The sequence below is a fragment of the Trichosurus vulpecula genome, chromosome 3 (genome assembly GCF_011100635.1).
Source record: "Trichosurus vulpecula isolate mTriVul1 chromosome 3, mTriVul1.pri, whole genome shotgun sequence".
NCBI classification, from domain to species: Eukaryota; Metazoa; Chordata; class Mammalia; order Diprotodontia; family Phalangeridae; genus Trichosurus; species Trichosurus vulpecula.
This window is the reverse complement of record NC_050575.1, coordinates 411587479-411607087: the sequence shown is the minus strand read 5'-3', so window position 1 is coordinate 411607087 and position 19609 is coordinate 411587479.

Here is a 19609-nt window from a genome sequence, read left to right as displayed (position 1 = left end):
CTATAAAGAGAGTATGAAGAAAGACGCTATTTGTGTCCAGAGAAAGAACTGATAAGTGGAACTATGTACAGAATATTTTTACATCTATCTGTCTATCTATCATCTATCTATCTATCTATCTATCTATCTATCTATCTATCTATCTATTTGTCTGTCTGTCTATCTATCTATCTATGTCTAATGGTGTCCATCTCTAGGATGGGGGGAGGGAAGAAAAAAGAAATTTAAATGATAGTTTTGTTGCATATTTGAAAAGAATGGCAAATTGTGCATAGTAGATTTGCAGTTTTGTGTTCAATCTTTTTCATTCTACAATGTCATGGAACTGTTTGTTTTACTGCGTAAATTAAAATAATTTTTTTCCATAGATTTTAAAATAAATTTCTCTATTTTATTCCATAAATTAAAATAGATTTTTAAAAAAGATGATTCAAGAATTCTGAACACAATGTTAATGAGAAAGTGCATACAGATTACTTTGACCCCTGGCTTGAGCTCATGGCTGGTCTTTCCTATGTGAGTCTCATCTCTTAGGCCAGACTTTGAGCTCCTTGAGAGGAATGACTGTGTCTTCTCCTTCTCTTGCCCCTCCCACTGTGGTACTTAGCACCTGGTTGGGCAGTGGGTAAAAATTTGGTGATGGCCAATTATCTAGGCTGTTTATTAAGAGAATCATGAAGAACAGCCCATGTGGAAAACAATGAGGAGGTGAGTGGTTTATGACCTGCAAGCTCAGTATGGGGCAACAGTCAGTGTATCATGGAAGCCAAGAATGAAATCTTGAATTGACTTACGGGAGAGCTGACAAGTGATAACAGACTTTCCTGCTACTCCGTCTGCCCTTCTAAGACCACATCTGTAGGACTGCATTCTGTTTGGGGTGCCTCATTTTAGAAGGCTATTTTTAAGCTGGAGAATGTTCAGAGTGGGGCCACCAGGATGAGAAGCCCCTAATGATCATGCTACTTAAGAACTCATTGAAGGAATTGGAAATTTTTAGTCTGGAGAAGAGAAGCCTCAGGGGAGACATGAGAGCCATCTTCTAGAATTTGAAGGGATGTCATATGGAAGAGGAATTAGACTTGCTCTGTTTGGGCCCAGAAGGCAGAAACAGGAACAACAGAGAGAGATGCTGGGAATCATCAAGAAGCATATCAAGGCTTGATGTAAGACAAACAAAACAAAACAACTTTAGTGGCCATCACAGAAACCCACAGGGACCTTGGGAGGTCTAAGGCCTAAGCTGGCCACCTACTTGTTGGATATGTTGATGAGGGGATACATTTTTAGGCATGGATTGCAGGCCCCCACACCTGGCTCTGAAATCCTCTGATCTGTATGGAAGTCCAGTCTTGCCCTAAGACTTCAGGGAAGGCTTCCTGGAGGAGGAGTGTGAGGAGAGGGTGCTGCAAGCTGGGCTGGAGAGAGTGTGGGCCAAGGCATGCAGGCAGGAAAGCACAGGTTATGTATTGGGCAGCGGTTGATGTGGACATTAATCCAGTGAGGCTGGAACATTGTATGGCTGAAGGAGAGCTAGGAAATAAATCTGGAAGGCTGTGGATATCAGGCCAAATTGCTTGAATGATATTGGATAAGAGGTCATGATTTGCTGCTGAAGTGTTTGGAGCAGAAGTCAGATGGGGCTAGGCTTCTGGCCAGTGGGTGGGGGGTGTGAGCGGAAGTCTCCAGCATCCTTTATCCTAAATATGGCCTGAGAGAATCGCCGCAAAAGGACATAAGGAAGTGTCTCTGGCAATCCCCTCATTTCATTTTGGAAAATAGTTCCCGTGAGTGGAAACAACTTTCTGAGGGTTCCACAGAAACTCTGGGTATAGCTGGCCTTGGAACCTCAGGCACTGGCTCCCAAGACCGTCGCCCCCACAAAATGCTTTTGGACAGCCAAAGCAGTACCAGGGCCTCAGATCAGGAAAACTCTGACACAAAAGGAGAGCCTGGAAGCTTGGCTTGTGTAGAGGGCAGCCCAAGGGCACCAGGGACAATGGCAGCAGCTCATCTGTTGGTCGCACTCAAACATCGTCCAGGCATTTTTCCAAGGCACGATCCAATGTAGGTGAATGGGGGGGCACTGCAAGTTTTATTGTACCTATTTTATAGATGAGAATACTGAGTCCCAAGGTCATATAGCTAATAAGTCAGAATGTGGTCCATGATCTCAGATTCTACCAACCAGGTTCATCAGTGAGGCTTTTTTCTCCTCTGAGCTGCCCTTTCCCTCATCTTCATCATCTCCAGCTCCTAGATGTCTGTTTCTGGCCTGACAGAGGGATGGCCTCCTTAGAGTGGGTTAGATTCTGCCTAAGTTCTGTCTGTGTGAAGGGCCTCTGAGGTGCACTTGGGCTTTTGGGGTCCTTAAATTCTCTTTCCTCTGAGGCTCCTACAGTGGGCTAGGACTGTTTTGGGGCAGGAAGCTGGGGCTCCTAGGGAGTAGACATGCTTTCAAAGCTGGATGTCAACTATGGAAAGGAGGCAGCAGAGGAGGGGAGGTAACAGGAGAGGAGTGATTTAATTTATAGATTTAATTTGGAAGGGATCTTAAAGACCCTTGAGTTTTACAGACAAGTAAACTGAAGAACAGGGAGGTTAGGTAGTAGTCCAGTCACCCAGGTGAATAAGGAGGGAATTTGAATCCAGGTCTTTTGGGAGTCAGGAACCCTTTCAGGATGCTTCTGGGTAAGAGTGGCTGGAAAGAGAAAGAGAATGGGTTTCCCTTTTGATATTTCCTCCAGCTAGAGCTTAGAGGAAGGTGGGGGCAGGGCAGGAGATCTTTCACTCCTTCTTCTGGTTCTTCTCTTGCTCTTGAAAATTCCCAAGCTCCTGCCTCTACACTGGGCTGGAGCCTCCTGTGGCTCCCCCAAACCCTTTAGCTAAAGCAGCTGACATAAAGGACTTTATTTTTTATGTCACAGCCCATGTTGGCAAGAGCTATTTACCTACTAGTCCAAAGATCTTATTTTCACATTTTCTCCTTTTAGTGGAGAACTGGTTGTGTCTGCCTCCAAAATGAACATCTAAAATAGAATACAAGAGGTCCCTCCAAACACCTATAAAATGGCTCAGAACAAATTCTAGAACTGCAGAACCCACAAAATAGCAGAGGGAAGCAGGGCTCCAGCCCAGGATAGCCTGGATGGTTGCAGGGTAAGGTCTATTGCATGTACCTGGGAGTGGAGCAGAGCAGAGCCCAGCATGGAGCTGGGCAGAACAGGCCCTAGTGCCCTGAATCAGTGAGCTGTGGCAGTTACCAGACTTCTCAACTCATAAACACCAAAGACAACAGAGAAGGTTAGTGGCATAAGCTGCGGGGACAGAGTGAAAGGAGTTCAAAGTTCAGCCACCACCTTAGGGGCAACAGAGGTGGGGCAGCACTGAGTCTGCTTACAGAGCTACAGCTGCAGTTGCTTCCAGCCCCAGGCCCACCTGGTGGGAGGAATTAAGTGGCAGATCCAAGCAGGAGTGCAGAGCCTACTTAGATCTGAGTTGAGATCTGGGTTGGTGGTTCTTGGGGGAGGAGTAGTGCTGGTGTGGCAGAGCTTGCTGTGTAGCTCTGAAAACAACAGCCTAGCCCCAGAAGCTTGAGATAAAGTACTCTATACTTTACAAGCATTCATACCCTGATGAAAAACTCAAGGGTCAAGTAAGTTGGCTGGGAACATGAACAGGCAGCGAAAATGCTCTCAGATTCAGACTCAGACTTTGGAATCTTTCTTTGGTGATGAAGAAGACCAAAACATACAGCCAGAAGAAGTCAACAAAGTCAAAGAGCCTACATCAAAAGCCTCCAAGAAAAACATGAACTGGTCTCAAGCCATGGAAGAGCTCAAAAAGGATTTGGAAAAGCAAGTTAGAGAAGTAGAGGAAAAATTGGGAAGAGAAATGACAGTGATGCAAGAAGACCATGAAAAACGAGTCAATGACTGGCTAAAGGATACCCCCAAAAATACTGAAGAAAATAACACCTTAAAAAATAGACTAACTCAAATGCCAAAAGAGCTCCAAAAAGCCAATGAGGAGAAGAATGCCTTGAAAGGCAGAATTAGCCAAATAGAGAAGGAGGTCCAAAAGACCACTGAAGAAAATAGTACCTTAAAAATTAGATTGGAGCAAGTGGAAACTAGTGACTTTATGAGAAATCATGATATTATAAAACAGAGCCAAAGGAATGGAAAAATGGAAGACAATGTGAACTATCTCATTAGAAAAACCAATGACCTGGAAAATAGATCCAAGAGAGATAATTTAAAAATTATTGGACTACCTGAAAGTCAGGATCAAAAAAGAGTGTAGATATCATCTTTCAAGAAATTATCAAGGAGAACTGCCCTGATATTCTAGAGCCAGAGGGTAAAATAGAAATTGAAAGAATCCACTGATCACCTCCTGAAAAAGATCCCAAAAAGAAAACTCCTAGGAATATTGTCACCAAATTCCAAAGCTCCCAGATCAAGGAGAAATTATTGCAAGCAGCCAGAAAGAAACAATTTGAGTATTGTGGAAACATAATCAGGATAATACAAGATCTAGCAGCTTCTACATTAAGGGATTGAAGGGCTTGGAATATGATATTCCAGAGGTCAATGGAGCTAGGATTAAAACCAGGAATCACCTACCCAGCAAAACTGATTATCATGTTCCAAGGCAAAATATGGATTTTCAATAAAATAGAGGACTTTCAAGCTTTCTCAGCAAAAAGATCAGAGCTGAATAGAAAATTTGACTTTCAAACACAAGAATCAAGAGAAGCATGAAAAGGTAAACAGGAAAGAGAAATCATAAGGGACTTACTAAAGTTGAACTGTTTTGTTTACATTCCTACATGGAAAAATGATGTGTGTAATTCATGAGACCTCAGTATTAAGGTAGCTGAAGGGAATATGAATATATATATGTGTGTATGTATATGTATATATATATATATATGTGTGTGTGTGTGTGTGTGTGTGTGTGTGTGTGTGTCCATGTATATATATGTGTGTGTGTATGTATGTATATGTATGTGTGTATATAGAGACAGAGAGAGAGAGAGAGAGAGAGAGAGAGAGAGAGAGAGAGCACAGGGTGAGTTGAATATGAAGGGATGATATCTAAAAAAATCAAATTAAGGGATGAGAGAGGATTATATTGAGAGAGGGAAAAAGGGAGAGATAGAATGGGGTAAATTATCTTGCATAAAAGTGGCAAGAAAAAGCAGTTCTTTGGAAGGGAAGAGGGAGCAGGTGAGGTGGAATGAGTGAATTTTGCTCTCATCGGAATTGACCTGAGGAGGAAATAACATACACACTCAGTTGAGTATCTTACCCCACAGGAAAGAAGGAGAAAGAAGATAAAAAATGGAGGATGATAGAAGGGAGGGCAGATAGGGGGAGGAGGTAATCAAAAACAAACACTTTTGAAAAGGGACAGGGTCAAGGGTGAAAATTGAATAAAGGGGTATAGGATAGGAAGGAGCAAAATATAGTTAATCTTTCACAACATGAGTATTGTGGAAGAGTTTTACATAATGATATGCATGTGGCCTATGTTGAATTGCTTGCCTTCTTAGGGAGGGTGGGTGGGTAGGGAAGAGGGAGAGAATTTGGAACTCAAAGTTTTAAAAACAGATATTAAAAAAAAGTTTTTGCATGCAACTAGAATATAAGATATACAGGCAATGGGGCATAGAAATCTATCTCGCCTACAAGAAAGTAAGGGAAAAGGGGATGGCGGGAAGTGGGGTGACAGAGGGGAGGGCTGAGTGTGGAACGGGTTGATCAGAATATGTCATCTTGGAGTGGGGGGAGGGTAGAAATGGGGAGAAAATTTGTAATTCAAACTCTTGTGAAAATCAATGCTGAAAACTAAAAATATCAAATAAATAAATAAATAATCAAAAATAAAATAAAATAGAACACAAAATGAAGCCATAAGGAAAGATTAGCTCAACCTTCTGAGCCAGGCCATTGGGTGCTTCTCGCTCCCTGTCCATGGTGCTGCCCCACACTGAGGCACTGCACATGATAGCAAACAAGCACCCCTCTCCTTCCAGCCTTGCCCTGCAGCATGTCTGTGTCAAATGCTGCCTGCTTCCTTCTCAGTTGTGCCTGAGTTCAAGGCCCTTGTGATGGTGCCTGAGCACCTCCCTGATCAATTTATCCTCAGGCTCAGTGGGGCAAGGATGAAAACAAAATGACCCCCAGGAAAAGGCTCAGAACCCCATTAAGGAAAAGTCTGTAGGCTGCAGCCTGCCGTTCCTTGACCTCATTGGCCAATATCTCTTCATCTCTCCATCTCTTTTAGAAATTCCCTCTCACCACAAGGCTGACAAAACATATTAAACATTAGGTTCTTTAATCATCAAAAGGATGATTTTTTTCCCTTTTAAAACATTCATATTTCTTGTTATATCAGGTCCTCTCTACTGTAGCCCAGTCTTAGTTTGCTTGGGTCCTAATGCCTCCTCTTTCCTGAATTGAAAGCAAGGAGCTCATTGGTCAGTTTAGGCTCTGATGGAGATCTTGTCTGCCCAAATCTTATAGGTAATTTGTAGGATCTTCTTACCTTCCTGGCTCACCTCGATTTCTTTCAGTGAAGCACCTGGTAGTTACGTCAGCCAGACCTGCACCACAGTGTAATTTTTAACATCCCATTCTGATCTTTCTGTCCATGGAAGGAAGGGTATCCTGACTGAATGATGCTTTATCCTCATCCCAGGTCTTCCCATCTCATGGTTATCACCGTGACTCACCATGTCCACTCTCACCTACTTATCTAATCTTCTTGGCTGCCCTGCTCCTATTCTGAAGGGAATGGTTTCACTCCAAAGGGAAACTAAGAGCTTCTGCTTCATTAAATAACATCTCTGTTCTTTCTTCTAAACTACAGGGGACTTGAAACTGAGCTTCATCTTCACCTGTACTACCACCAGATGATTGTATGCTTTCCTCAGTCCCTGGTCCCCATAACTAGGCTAGCTCTGAAGGGTTGGGGTGTCTTTTCAAGTGTTATAATTTACAAACCCCAATTTGTGCACTTCCCCTTTGGTTATCAATTGGTATCAATTAGTCAGCCATACTTAATTAGCTTTTAGAAAGAGGTATTTTACTAAGGAGGCATAGTAGGAACAATGGGCACAAAATATCATCCCCCCAATTCTATGATCTATTTTCCTACTACCCCCAAGGAGTTCATAGTCTAAGAGGGGAGATAGCATGCAGAGAACTTTGTACAAATAACTTATATGCTGGATAAACAGGAAATGATTAATACAGAGAAGATATTAGAATTAAGAGGAATGGGGAGGGCAGCTAGGTGACATGGTGGATAGAGTACTGGAACTAGAGTTCAAATCTGTCCTTAGACACTTGACACATATTAGCTGTGTGACCCTGGGAAAGTTACTTAACCCCATTTCATCAAAAAATATAAAAGAAGAGGGATTGAGAAACATTCCTGCAGAAGGTGGTGCCTTCTTTTTTCAGTCATGGAATCACCTTCCTAAGAGCATGGTCCTCTTTGAGAACAAAGGACAAACAACAACCTGTGAGTATCAGGAACTGCCCTCATGGGGACCCAACTGGCCAGTTCCAGTTGATCAACACAGCTCCTTCCTTCCTTCCTTTCTTCATTCTTCTTTGCCTTGACTTTCCTTTCCTCCTTCTTCTCCCTCTGTCCACACAGGGTATCAAACCCTTACCTGTGGGTCTTCTGCCCAAAGGAATATAAGTTTTGATCTCTGAAACCTTGTAAGATATCTTGAGGTTTACAGACTAGGTTTCTTTCTTAAGAACCATGCCTTAAACTCGAATTACTTTGGCTATCATTAACTGGCCAATAATAGGTCCCAAATCAAGCCCACAGGGTCATTGTTTAGGCCCTGATCTCTCAGAATGAATGTAAATAGCAGTTGTTTCTGTTTTGGTCAGAACCCCTGAGGTTCTTCCCCTCTCAGATTGACATTTTTTTGACTAGGTAAAAGAGGCCATACTTTGCCTCATTTCTTACCTAGCCCTAATTTCTGAATGGGCATTCTTTCAGTCAAACTGAGATCTGTTAAAGACCTTAGCTTAAAAAGGCCATGGTCTCCCACTGCATCCGGGCCATCTCCAGTCATCCTAATCTATATCTTGCCAGTGGACTCAGATGGCTCTGGGGGAGAAAGTGAGGCTGGTGACTTTGCACAGTCCTCCCTCACTTAAATCCAATTCACTTGCAAGTCATGGCATCACCTTCCTGATATCATGGTCCTCTTTGACAATGAAGGACAGCAAACAACTTAGTCACTCTCCTAATTATAACAGGCTTCCTGGAATACCTGGGAACATTTCCTGGCCAAATGAATTACTGTGAACAACTGGGATATGTTTTGACCTGATAAACATATTAAGTCATAGGGTCTTAACTTTGAATGGGATGGCGTGATTATCTAGGTTGGCCCTATATGCATGTGCACATGTGCAAGTGACTGAGGAAAGCATACAACCATCTGTATGAAGATGAGTTTCAAGTCCCCTGTAGTTCAGAAGGAAGAACAGAGTACACATACACACATATGTACATATCTGCACATGCACACACACACACACACACACACACACACACACACACACACACACACACACTGGAGCTCTTTCTGCCAAAAGCAGAGCCTAGCAGAATTAGTCTAATCTTATTGTTTTGCCTCAGTGATAATTTCATCTTTCAAAAATTAGAAGAACTAACAAGAGGAAATCCTATTCTATATCTAATTCCCACTAACTGAGAGGAACTAGTGCCTGGGATAGAAATGATAGGAACCCTGGGGAAAGTCACTACTCCATCATAGAGTCTGGTAAAGAGAAGAAAAAGTGCAGGAATTGTTCAGGAAGCTTCTGAGCTGTTGGCAAAGCATATTTCAAAGGGTTCAGAGAAAGGCTGGGTAGGCTTCCCATGGCCTAGAACACTACAGTACAAGTTAGCCCAGGGGGATGGGAGATGATCCAGAATGAATTGCTAAAGACACAAAGAAAAAAAATAAAAAATGAGATGAAAAGAGGGAGTTGTCCAAAGAGACCAATGTACACAGAACACATCAAACAATAAGATTTAAAAATAACCCACGTTTTTTTCTGGCTTCTGGACAGATGATGGAAAGAAGGGTGGGTAAGTGAAGAGGTACAAAAGTATGACATGGACCTAAAGATGGATGGCAAGTGTGGTAAGATTCTGAGTGAGTTGAAGTAGCCAACAAAAGATGTAGGAGATATACACACACATATACATATGTACATATACACATACATATATATTATGTCTATGTGTGCATATGTGTATATGTATATACACACAGACATATCTGTAGAGACATATGAAGATATATCTATCATCTATTTATCTGTCTGTCTGTCTCTCTATCCATCCACCCATCCATCCATCCATCTATCTGTGAAAAGTACAAGGCTGAAGCTACTGCTCTAGGTAGATGGCAGGATGGTAACATATGGTATCAGCTTGGCAAGGATGCCAAGCTACTTGCCCCCTCTTTTGATTCCATGTTCTCTTCTAAAGAGAATGATCTTTGAACTAGATGGGGCAGAATAGCTCTGGCCAATAAAGAGGTGACCTTCTGTCTTTGTATTCCCAGGACACAACACAGTAGGCCTGGCACATGATAGGTGCTTATAAAGTATTGCTTGTTGTTGAAGATGTTTAAGGAGATGTTTGATAGTGCCTAGGTGAGCTTGAGTTCAGGTTACTTGGTCAACAACAATGCGATGTTAGGGCTCTGAAAGCTCTAAAAATGGCACTGGAATTGCTCTCCATGGTCTTCAAAAAGTCAAGCATGATGTTCAAAAAGAGAGCAGCTTTGCTGCCACATCAGTGAAGAAAAGATGCAAATGCGCTAGTGAAAACAAGAATGAGGTTCTGAAAATGAAAGACCAGTGACACTGAGTGAGTCTAGGATATATAATTAAATGGCAGGTTGGTGAGCATCTTGAAAAGGAAGCAGTGATGACAATGGGTCAATTGCCGCTTTCATTCTGCACAGCTCCTGCCAGACTACGCTCGTTTCCTTTGTGGGCAGAGTTATTGCATTGGCAGATCTGGAGAATGATACAGTAGAGTTTGCCTCAGTTGTACAGAAGCGTGTCACAAAGTGCCTCATACTATTCTTATGGAAAAGATGGAGAGATGTGGGCTCCACCAGAAGAGAACTCCATGGATTGAAAATGGGTTGAATGGCTCGACCCACAGAGCACCAAAGAATCACAGAGTCTTGGGCCTGCAGTGTTACAGAGCTCCTCACGTACAATTGTGCCAAACCACACTCCAGCACTTGAAGATCTCCAAGAGGGAAATTCCTCCACCTTAGGGGATGGTCCGTTCCACTCTGGGCCAGCTGCAATTGCTAGTGTGCCTTTCTTGAGCTCAGGTCTAAAACTGTCTTGTTGCTTCTTTCCTCCCATTCCTCCCGACCTTCTGGAGCCAAGTAGAATTAGCCTAATCCATTTCAAGCCAGACAACTTTTTAAACACTTAAAGGGAGACTTGAGTCTTTTCCTGGATCCACATCCACAGTTTCTTCAACCAATTGACATAGATTCAAGGCTCTTCATCACCCTGGTTGCCTTCCTCTAGACACCCTTCAAGTAATCAACATCCTTCCTAACTGTAACTATCAGACATGAAGTCCACAGTCTAGATGTCACCCAAGCAGGGCAGAAGCCAATGGGACTTCCCTCTCTTCATTCTTGGAAACTTTGCCTGTCTCAGTGTAGCCCAGGATCCCATGACCTTTCTTGGCTCTGCCGTCTTACTGTTGATTCATGTGGAATTTGAAGTCCACTTCAACTCTCCAGATCTTTTTTCAGACAAACTGCTGACAAGTTATGTCTTTCTCATTTTGCACTTGTGAGATTGAGTTTGGTTCAGAAAATGTGTAAGACTTTCATTTATCCCAATGAATTGCAGCCAAATGTTCTTGATTTTCACCATCTTTGGGGGACCATGGCTCTGTTGTTCTGAAGCCCTGTCACAAAACAGGCCTCCTGTGAGGCATGGGGGTTGGGAGATTGGAGATGGCAGCTGAGGGCATTCCAAAAGAGTTCAGGTTAGGACTGTTTCTCTCTAGTGGCTGAAAGTTCAAGACTGACATGCTGGAAAGCAAATGGCTGGGGAGAGAGAAAGGGGAAGAAAGATTCCATTTAGGAAGAGAAAATAAGCTTCACAGCGCATTCCTGAATCAAGCTGTTTTCCCTTTTTCTCACTTGTCACATCCTCCACAGAAGGAGGAGGTATTTTAAAGCCAGACAGAAGGGTGGGCAGCCAGTATTTGGCAGCTGAAGCCACATGCCCCACTTTCTTCCTCTGTACAATGAGGGGGATGTGTGTGTGTATAGGGGAGGGCTAGATGGTCTCTAATCTGCCTTTCTCTCTGATGTCCTGTGAGTCTATTATGTTCAAGTCAAAACCAGGGGACCGTAGCACAGATTAAGTCTTCAGGAGTCTGGAGGCTGGGGCTTTGTGACTCCCCATGCAACTCCTTCCCTGTGGTGAAGTTCTGGACATCTGGGGGAGTCCCCAGTTGGGGCTGAGGCTCTGGTAAACATGACCCGACCTGGTATAGCAATGACCTCAGACTCAGTCTCTGGGACTTCTGGAGATGCAATTATTTGCATTTTAAACCTCAGGTTTTTAAGGTTCTTGCCATGGTTAGGTTCTGACTACCTAAGGACAGAAAGGGTCTTCTACCTGGGTCAGCCCCTGTCTTTTTTAACCCTCTGTACCACCCTCCTGTCAATATGTGGTCAGCAAATAATTGTTGAGAGATTATGAATTTGCCTATTTTGAGGGCTGGAGGAAACAGCTTTCTTCTGGCCTCACTTATCACGTTGACTCATCTTTGTTCCATACAATTGTGTTCCAGTAGCCTGAAAAATAGACTCTTTGATGCTCAGTGTATCACTACTGCAAGCTCAGCCTCAGCTATCTGCTGGTGTATGACTGAGCATAAATGACTTCACCTCTTGGAGCCCAGACTCCCCATCTGTAGAATGGGGCCAATAATGGCACCTGCCTCCCCGAGGCTGTTGTGAGGATCGAGAAATAATTTTGGTAAAGAGCTTTACAAAGCTTTGCATGCTGGGTAAATATTAGTTAATAATAGCCATAACAATATCCATGTTGTTTCTTCCCAGACCTCTTATGAAGACCAAATAATGAGGTCTGGAAAATGTTTCACCAACTTTCAAACTGTCTAGGGAAGTCTCTTCTCGTTATCACCATGGCTGTCATCACCACCACTATGATGGCTTATCTGGGGAGAACCGGACTTAGGATGGCTTAGGATGGTTTAGGAAGGCCTGGCATCAAATCTGGCCTCAGACACTCACTAGCTATGGAACTCTAGGAAAAGCACTTAATCTGTCTGCCTCAATTTCCTCGTCTGTAAAATGGGGATAATATTAGCATCTCCCTCACAGGGTTATTGTGAAGATATGATGAAGTAATATATTTGAAGCATTTTGCAAACTTTAAAGCATCTATAAATGTCATCTATTATTTTTGATTGCTTTTAGAACTATAAAAGACCTTCCCCATTGGACAGTCCAATTCTTCATTCCTATGGAGGAAACTATAGCACCAAGGAGAATGATTTGCTCACAGTCATCTAGCCAGCATGTGGCAGAGCTGGGAGGAGAACTCAGGGGTCCTTACTTATCTATTCTCCACATAATGAACATTTTTTCATGCTACTGCCTGGGAACCAAGTAGAAATCCAGAAGAACAGTTCCAGATGATATTGGCCAAGAACTAAGTTTGAGGATGGCAACAGTCCTTGAGAAATGTCCAGAAATATTCCAGACCATAATGTGGGGAAGAAGAGGGATTTCACAGAGGACAATAGACTGGACACTTATTCTTGGCTACTTCTTACTTATTTAGGTCCCTAATAACTACCATTTCCAGAGCCTTTTCAAGCTTTCAAAGTATATGCATTTCCTATCTCAGAAGATTCTCACAACAACCCTGTGAGTCAAGTGCTATTATTATCGCCATGACGGAGATAAGGAAACTGAGACAGTTAGAGGTTAAGTGCCTTGCCTGGAGTCACTCAGCTACTAAGTGTCAGAGGCAGAATCTGAACTCAGATCATCTTGACTTCAAGTCCACTGCTTCCATCACTGTGCTACCTAAATGCCTCTAACCCACAGCAACTTTGATCTGCAACAAGAGTCTGAGGTCCAGAATATTAGTGACCCTCAGACATGTGAACTGGTTTGCATCAGTGACAGAGATATTAAAGAACAGATGCAGGGTTTGAACTCAGGCCCTCTGACTCCCAGGCCAATCCTATCCTCAGTCCAATCCCTTTATTTTATAGAGAGGGCAGTGAAAGTCTGCAGGGAGGCCATCCTCACAATAAGAGTTGCCTGAGCATGAAAGGGATGGCCCAAGGAGGAGGTGGGCTCCCCTCCTTGGAGGGCTGCAGGCGGAGTCTCAATGACGACTTGTTGAGGATGATGAAGAGGGAATTCTGGGCCGGGTACAAGTTGGACTAAGTGGTCATTGAGGTCACTTCCAGGTTCTTTGACAAGATTGTTCAAAGTCATTAAACAAATTCATTTCAGATTGGAGACTTAAGCACACATCTACTACCGTCTGGCCTTGAGTGTGTTTTCCTAGACCATGATTCTTGAGTTTTGGGTTCAAGTCTCAGAATGGAATGACTTGCCATCTCTGCATGTCAGTTTCCTTGTCTGTAAGTTGGTGGAAATAAGATTCAAATATCTTGCCTCACAGGGTTGTTGTGAGGAAGGTACTCATTAAATCTTAAAGACCTGCACAAGTGTGAGCTGTGGTTTTTCCTTTCTGGGAAGCAAGGATGATTACAGAGACAGCCCAGCATGTTCTGAGAGAGACACTGAGTGGAAAGGGGAAGCCCAGAGCTATTGTTTACTATCTTGGGGTTGAGGATGCAGGAGGGCTTGCTTCTTTTTCTCCTGGAAGACATAGTAGGGATCAGAATTGGAGGAAGCATTGGCAAGGCTGTGCCCATATATTAGGAAGGCAGAATTTATGATTTCAAAGAGAATCTCATATGTGCCTAAAAGGTCTGGAACCGCAGGATATAAGGAATTCTCTAGGCAGAAGGCAGGAGAACTAAAGCATGTATTTACACTCCACAATAACAAGCCCACAAACCAGCGTCCCCATTTTGATATTTTCATCAAAAGCTTCCAGGCCCAATAAGTCCGCCTTACAAGGGTAACCAGGAGGCCACAGAGAAGCGAGATGGTATAAGGCAAAATCGTATACATGCTTCCCCTCTACGGTAAGAAGATTACCCACTAGCCTCTAGTCAGCTCTGCTACCGGCAGCTCAGCTTCGGCTGTAGGCGTCTCTGGCTCCAACCGGAAAAGGAAAGGAGGATCTTCAAGCTGTCCTCTCCCCTCTTATAGAGTTTTTGACATCATCAAGCGCTGCCTGAACGACCAGGGCCGATTGGTTCTTGACTTGGCCCCTCCCCCAGCGTAGACCACGTTAACACACCTCCCCTCAGCCAGCCCCACGACTCATCACACAGGAAGCTCTGGTCCTGCCCTGGAAGAGCAAGCCCCAGTGTCCAGGGAAGCTCAACGAGGCAAGCTGAGTCATTCAAAGAAAACAAAGTCCATTCTGGCTACAGCCCATCAATGCCTGAAGCCAGAGGCTGCCTGAGTTCTCCTTCCAGACTTTGAGAGCTCTTGAGAAATGGCTTGAGAGAGGCAGGGAAGCAGCTTCTGGGAAAGGAAATTCTTCCTCAAACTGAGACTGTGAGGTAGCTGCCACAGAGTCAGGGATCCTGGCAGCATCCAGGAGTACCTCTGTGAGAGACCTAAGGCCTGAAAGATACACAAGGCAAGGGCTTCTCAGGAGGAGAAGCTGCATTCTCGATTTGGAATAAACATTCCCATTCCTAGGAAGGCACTCCTTGCCTGCAACTCTGCCTTAGCCAGACAACAGAACCCAGCCTAAGGAAATCCAGGGAGGGCAGCAAAGTCAAGTGGGTTGAAATTTTTTCAGACCATAAGTCTAGCTGCTAGACAGAAGCCATAATGAGTCACAGGTTTGGCAGGACCAAGATGATATATGTTTACACATAGGCAGCACTTACAGCATGCCAGAGCTCGGCTAAGAATTCTGAGTGGGCCAGATTTAGAGAGGGCACCTGCTGAAGACTAGCCTCACTGTCCAGTACAATGGATAGTTCCAAGGTCCCATAAAGTGGACTCTAGTACCTAGAACTTATCTAATCTGACCCCTTCACTGTAAAGATGAGTGAACTGTGGCCCACAGAGAGGAGAGAATGCAAGATCCTACAGGTATTAAATAGTAGGGCTAGAATTTGAACCCGGGTCATTGCACTCTAAATCCTCCTCACCCCATGTGCTCCAGAAAAATACTGTATTAGGAGAAATAGAATCCACAGTCCACCAGACCTGACTTGTATAATATCATAGTGTGGTCAAAAATGGATGCTTATACACACATATGTACATAGTACATATACATAGCTGTGTGTTTGTGTACACACATATGTAGAGAATGTATGCACTACATACTACTATATATATATTTATATACCATTTCAAAGAAATTTCATTTTATTGGCAAACCCAGTTGGCAAACCAATATTGACTTGGTGACCAAGAATAGGGAGAACTTATGGGGTGATATTAGGTAAACAATTTAATCACTGCAAATGGAAGCTGATAAGAGAGGGCGTGCTTTCACTAAAGAAGTGGTCCTGTTCTTCCTGGTCTGCTCTGCCACAGAGTCAGCCTCTTTTAAGTCTGGTGGAGCACATCCAACTCCACAGATTTGGAGAGCATTTTAATCCTTCCCTTGGTGCTTGTGCTGTGAACATCACTACACCCCCTACTTCAGTCTCTCCACAGGTGGTGTGAGTGGGTGAGGTTCGGGCATCTTTTCTGCTTGATGCTGCCTGACCCCTGGGGATCTTTGAGTTTTTCATCCTTACCCCCACCACTATGACCATCCACTTCACCATGGCAGCTCACCTTTCTATAATAGCTTAAAGTTTAAAAAGTGTTTTTTTTTCACTACAGCTTAAGAGATCAATAGTACAGACACTATAAGCACCATTTCACAGATGGGGAAGTAGAAGCTCAGGTGAGGTAAGTAAAAACTCCAGGCTTTGGGACTTCAGGACCGGCAATCTCCCCACTGTAGTCACTGCTCTGAGTGCTGGAGTTCATTGGAGTTCAAACTGAAAGGCGTCAGAAGGGCTAGCCTGACTCCTTCAGTTTTTACCTAAGGAAGCTGAGGCCTCGAGAAAGAAAGGAACTTCTCCAAAGCTATGAAGTATGAAGTTGGAAATAGAAGAATCCTGGGCTCCTCCTGCTCCAAATCCTGTGCTCCTCCCACTGTCCCTGCTTCCTTACTCAATACATATTCTCTGCTTCTTACTATCTTCAATAGACTTTCTTCTTTGAGGCAATTTGCTTGCTTTGCTGTTATCCACTTTGCAACACCTTCCACTCACGTTCCTTCCCCTCTGCGGTTAGCAATCAGGTTGGGAGCTTCCTTTTCTGGGTGTCCTGGGTCTTCATCACAAGATGGTGGCTCAGTTTTATAACACTGTCTCCCCAGCAGTAAGCTAGCACTGGCTTCATACGTTTCATCTCAATGACAAAGTTAGCCCCTGGATCACTGGTATTGATAACAGTAATACGGCAATTCATTAGCATCAGCTGTGACCCAAGTGCCAATTAAAAGGGAAGTGAGTTGAGGGATAAAGAAGGGGTTTGCAAGCCCATCATACAGAGTTCTTTCTTAATCTCTTTCCTGTCTATCACACTTATTACTGCTGGGTGGGTTGACAGGTTAATTACATGTGAGGCAGGGGAGCTGATATAGAGGATATTACAATCTCAAAAGCAAACACTTAGACTCACTTTAGAGAAACATAAGACAAACTCACCTTGTTGAAAGCCTGCCTTCAGTGTTCATCCATCCAGCAGGCCCCCGCCCCCCACCTATGAGGCAGAGCTCCTGCTGGTGAAAAGACTGCCCTGTTGATGTTGGAGGAAGTGACCACACTGTGGCCTCTCACATGCCCTATGGCCAAGGAGAGTGGTTATCTGAAAGCCAGGCTTTCTTCTGGGTCTTCTGGAGCCCTCACACTTCCTCTTCCTCTCCGAGAAGCAGGGCTCTTTTTGTGTGTTTGCTTCTGATACTGAGGCTTCTCCGTCATGTTCACCCCTATCTAATTGGAAATGGAGTATACGAGACATACAGGCAACCGATATCCAAGACACATAGAACCTAATAGAAACACAAAAGATCAATAGTCATTCCTTAATAGAGAAAGGGTCAAAGGATATGAAGAAATAGTCCTCAAAAGGAGGATTGTAAACCATCAACCACATGGAATTATGCTCTGAATCACTAATAATAAGAGAAATACAAGTCAAAACAACCCTGAGGTATCATCTAACACCAAGAAAATTGGTAAAGATGATAGAAGATGAAAATAATCAGTGTTATCTGGGAGCTGGAAAGGCAGGCTTGTTAATGCATTGTTGGTGGAGCTATGAGTCAGCCCAATATTTATGAAGAGCCATTTTGAATTATACAGTGAAAGGAACTGAAATACCCCTTCCCTTTGACTCAGAGCTCTCACTGCTGGGTATATACCCCAAAGAGATCAGTGACCAAAAGAGCCTTATAAACAACAAAATATCCACAGCAGCATGTTTGTGTGCGTGTGTGTGTGTGCGTGTGTGAGTGCGTGTGTGCGTGAGTGTGTATGTATGTGTATGTGCTTGTGTGCATGAGTGCATGTGTGTGTGTGTGTGTGTGTATATGTGTGTTTCTGTGAGTGAAAGTAAACACTGGTGATAGAACTAGAAACAAAGTGACTGCCCACTGATTAAGAAATGGCTCCATGAATTAGAGTATGCGAATGTGACGCTCTATCACCGAGTAGTAAGAAATGATGAATGACATCAGTCCAGAGAAGTACGACTTAGGTAAAGACTAATATGAACAGATGCAGAGGGAAACAAGCAGACCCAACAAAGAGCAAAGGCTGAAACCGTGCAAATGCAATAACAACAACAATAAAGATGACAAAATCACTGACAGAGAGTACTGTGGAGCGGTAATGACCAAGCTTATCCCTAAAGCAGAGGTAGAAGACGCCTCCTCCCCCTCTCTGCAGAGCTGAGGGATTATGGGTGCGGAACAATCATGTCAGGCTTCCTTGATGTGCTGGTTAATTTTCCTTGATGGTTTTATCTTCATCTACTTTTATTTAAGTGATATAGCCATCTTGGAGGAGGAAGAAGGAGGGATATACTGGGAAATGCAGAAGGAATATAAAAACAAAAGACATGAAAAAAATCTATTTAGAGAAATGAAAATGGAGTCCTTTTTATGCTCATTCCGTGATGATGCAGAGAAAGCTGTAAGAGCATGGGAGACATAGTGTGAGGCCCCCAAGGAGATCTTAGACACCAAATGCAGGCGGGGGCAGGTGGGCATGAGGCCTCAGCTTGAACTCTTGCGATGATGGGGAGTTTACCCTCTCCTAAGGCTACCAGTTACATCTGAACTGCCCTAACTTTAAGGAATTTTTTCCTAATATGAAACCAAATAAGTCATCCCATGAGTTCTAATGCTCTGGCACCGGTTCTGCCCTCTGAGGATAAGAAAAAGAAGCCTGATCCATCCCTCTTCCAAATGGTGTTTACTATGTGCCAGGTTCTGTGCAAAGCAGACCCTGTCCCCCTGCCTTCACTAGCTAAAGGGGGAGCTCACAGGCAAACAGTTCTGTAGGATCAGAGTATGTACTATGTCCATTGGAGGTCATCTCTGAGGGTAGGCCTGAGCTCTGAGGAAGATCAGGAATGACTTCACGCAGAAGGTGGGATTTTAGCCTGGATTTGAAGTAAGCCGGGGAGGCCAGGAGGGAAAGAATTATAGGCTTGAGAGACAGCCAGAGAAAACACCCAGAGTCAGAAGATGGAGCGTCGTGTTGGAGGAACAGCTGGGAAGCCCCCATCACTAAATCACTATCAAGGTTAAAAGACTGGAAAGGGTGTGTGTGTGTAAGAGAGAGAGAGACATAGAGAGAGACACAGAGACACACATGTGCGCGCGCGCACACACACACAGAGCGAGAGAGAGAGAGAGAGAGAGAGAGAGAGAGAGAGAGAGAGAGTGATGGTGATGGTGATGGTGATGGTGATGGTGGCAGGTTATGTAGGGCCTTAAAAGTCAAACAAAGGGTTTTGTATTTGCTCTTCGAGGCCATTGGGAGTGCCTGAAGTTTATTGAATAGGGGGAATGACGTGGTCAGGCCTGCACTTTAGGAAAATCACTTTGGTGGTTGAATGGAGGATGTACTGGAGAGGGGAGAGACTGAGGCAGGCAGACTCCCCACCCCCTACCTTGGAGTTACTGTAATGGTCCAGGCGTGATGGGATGAGGGGCTGCACCAGGATCGGGGCAGGGTCAGAGGAGAAATATAGGAAGCCAAGCCTGACCTAATGGAGCCCATTTTTGCACTCCTGGATTGGGGGATGCTGTTCTTCTGATAAGGTCTGAATTCCCAGGAGTGCTGATGG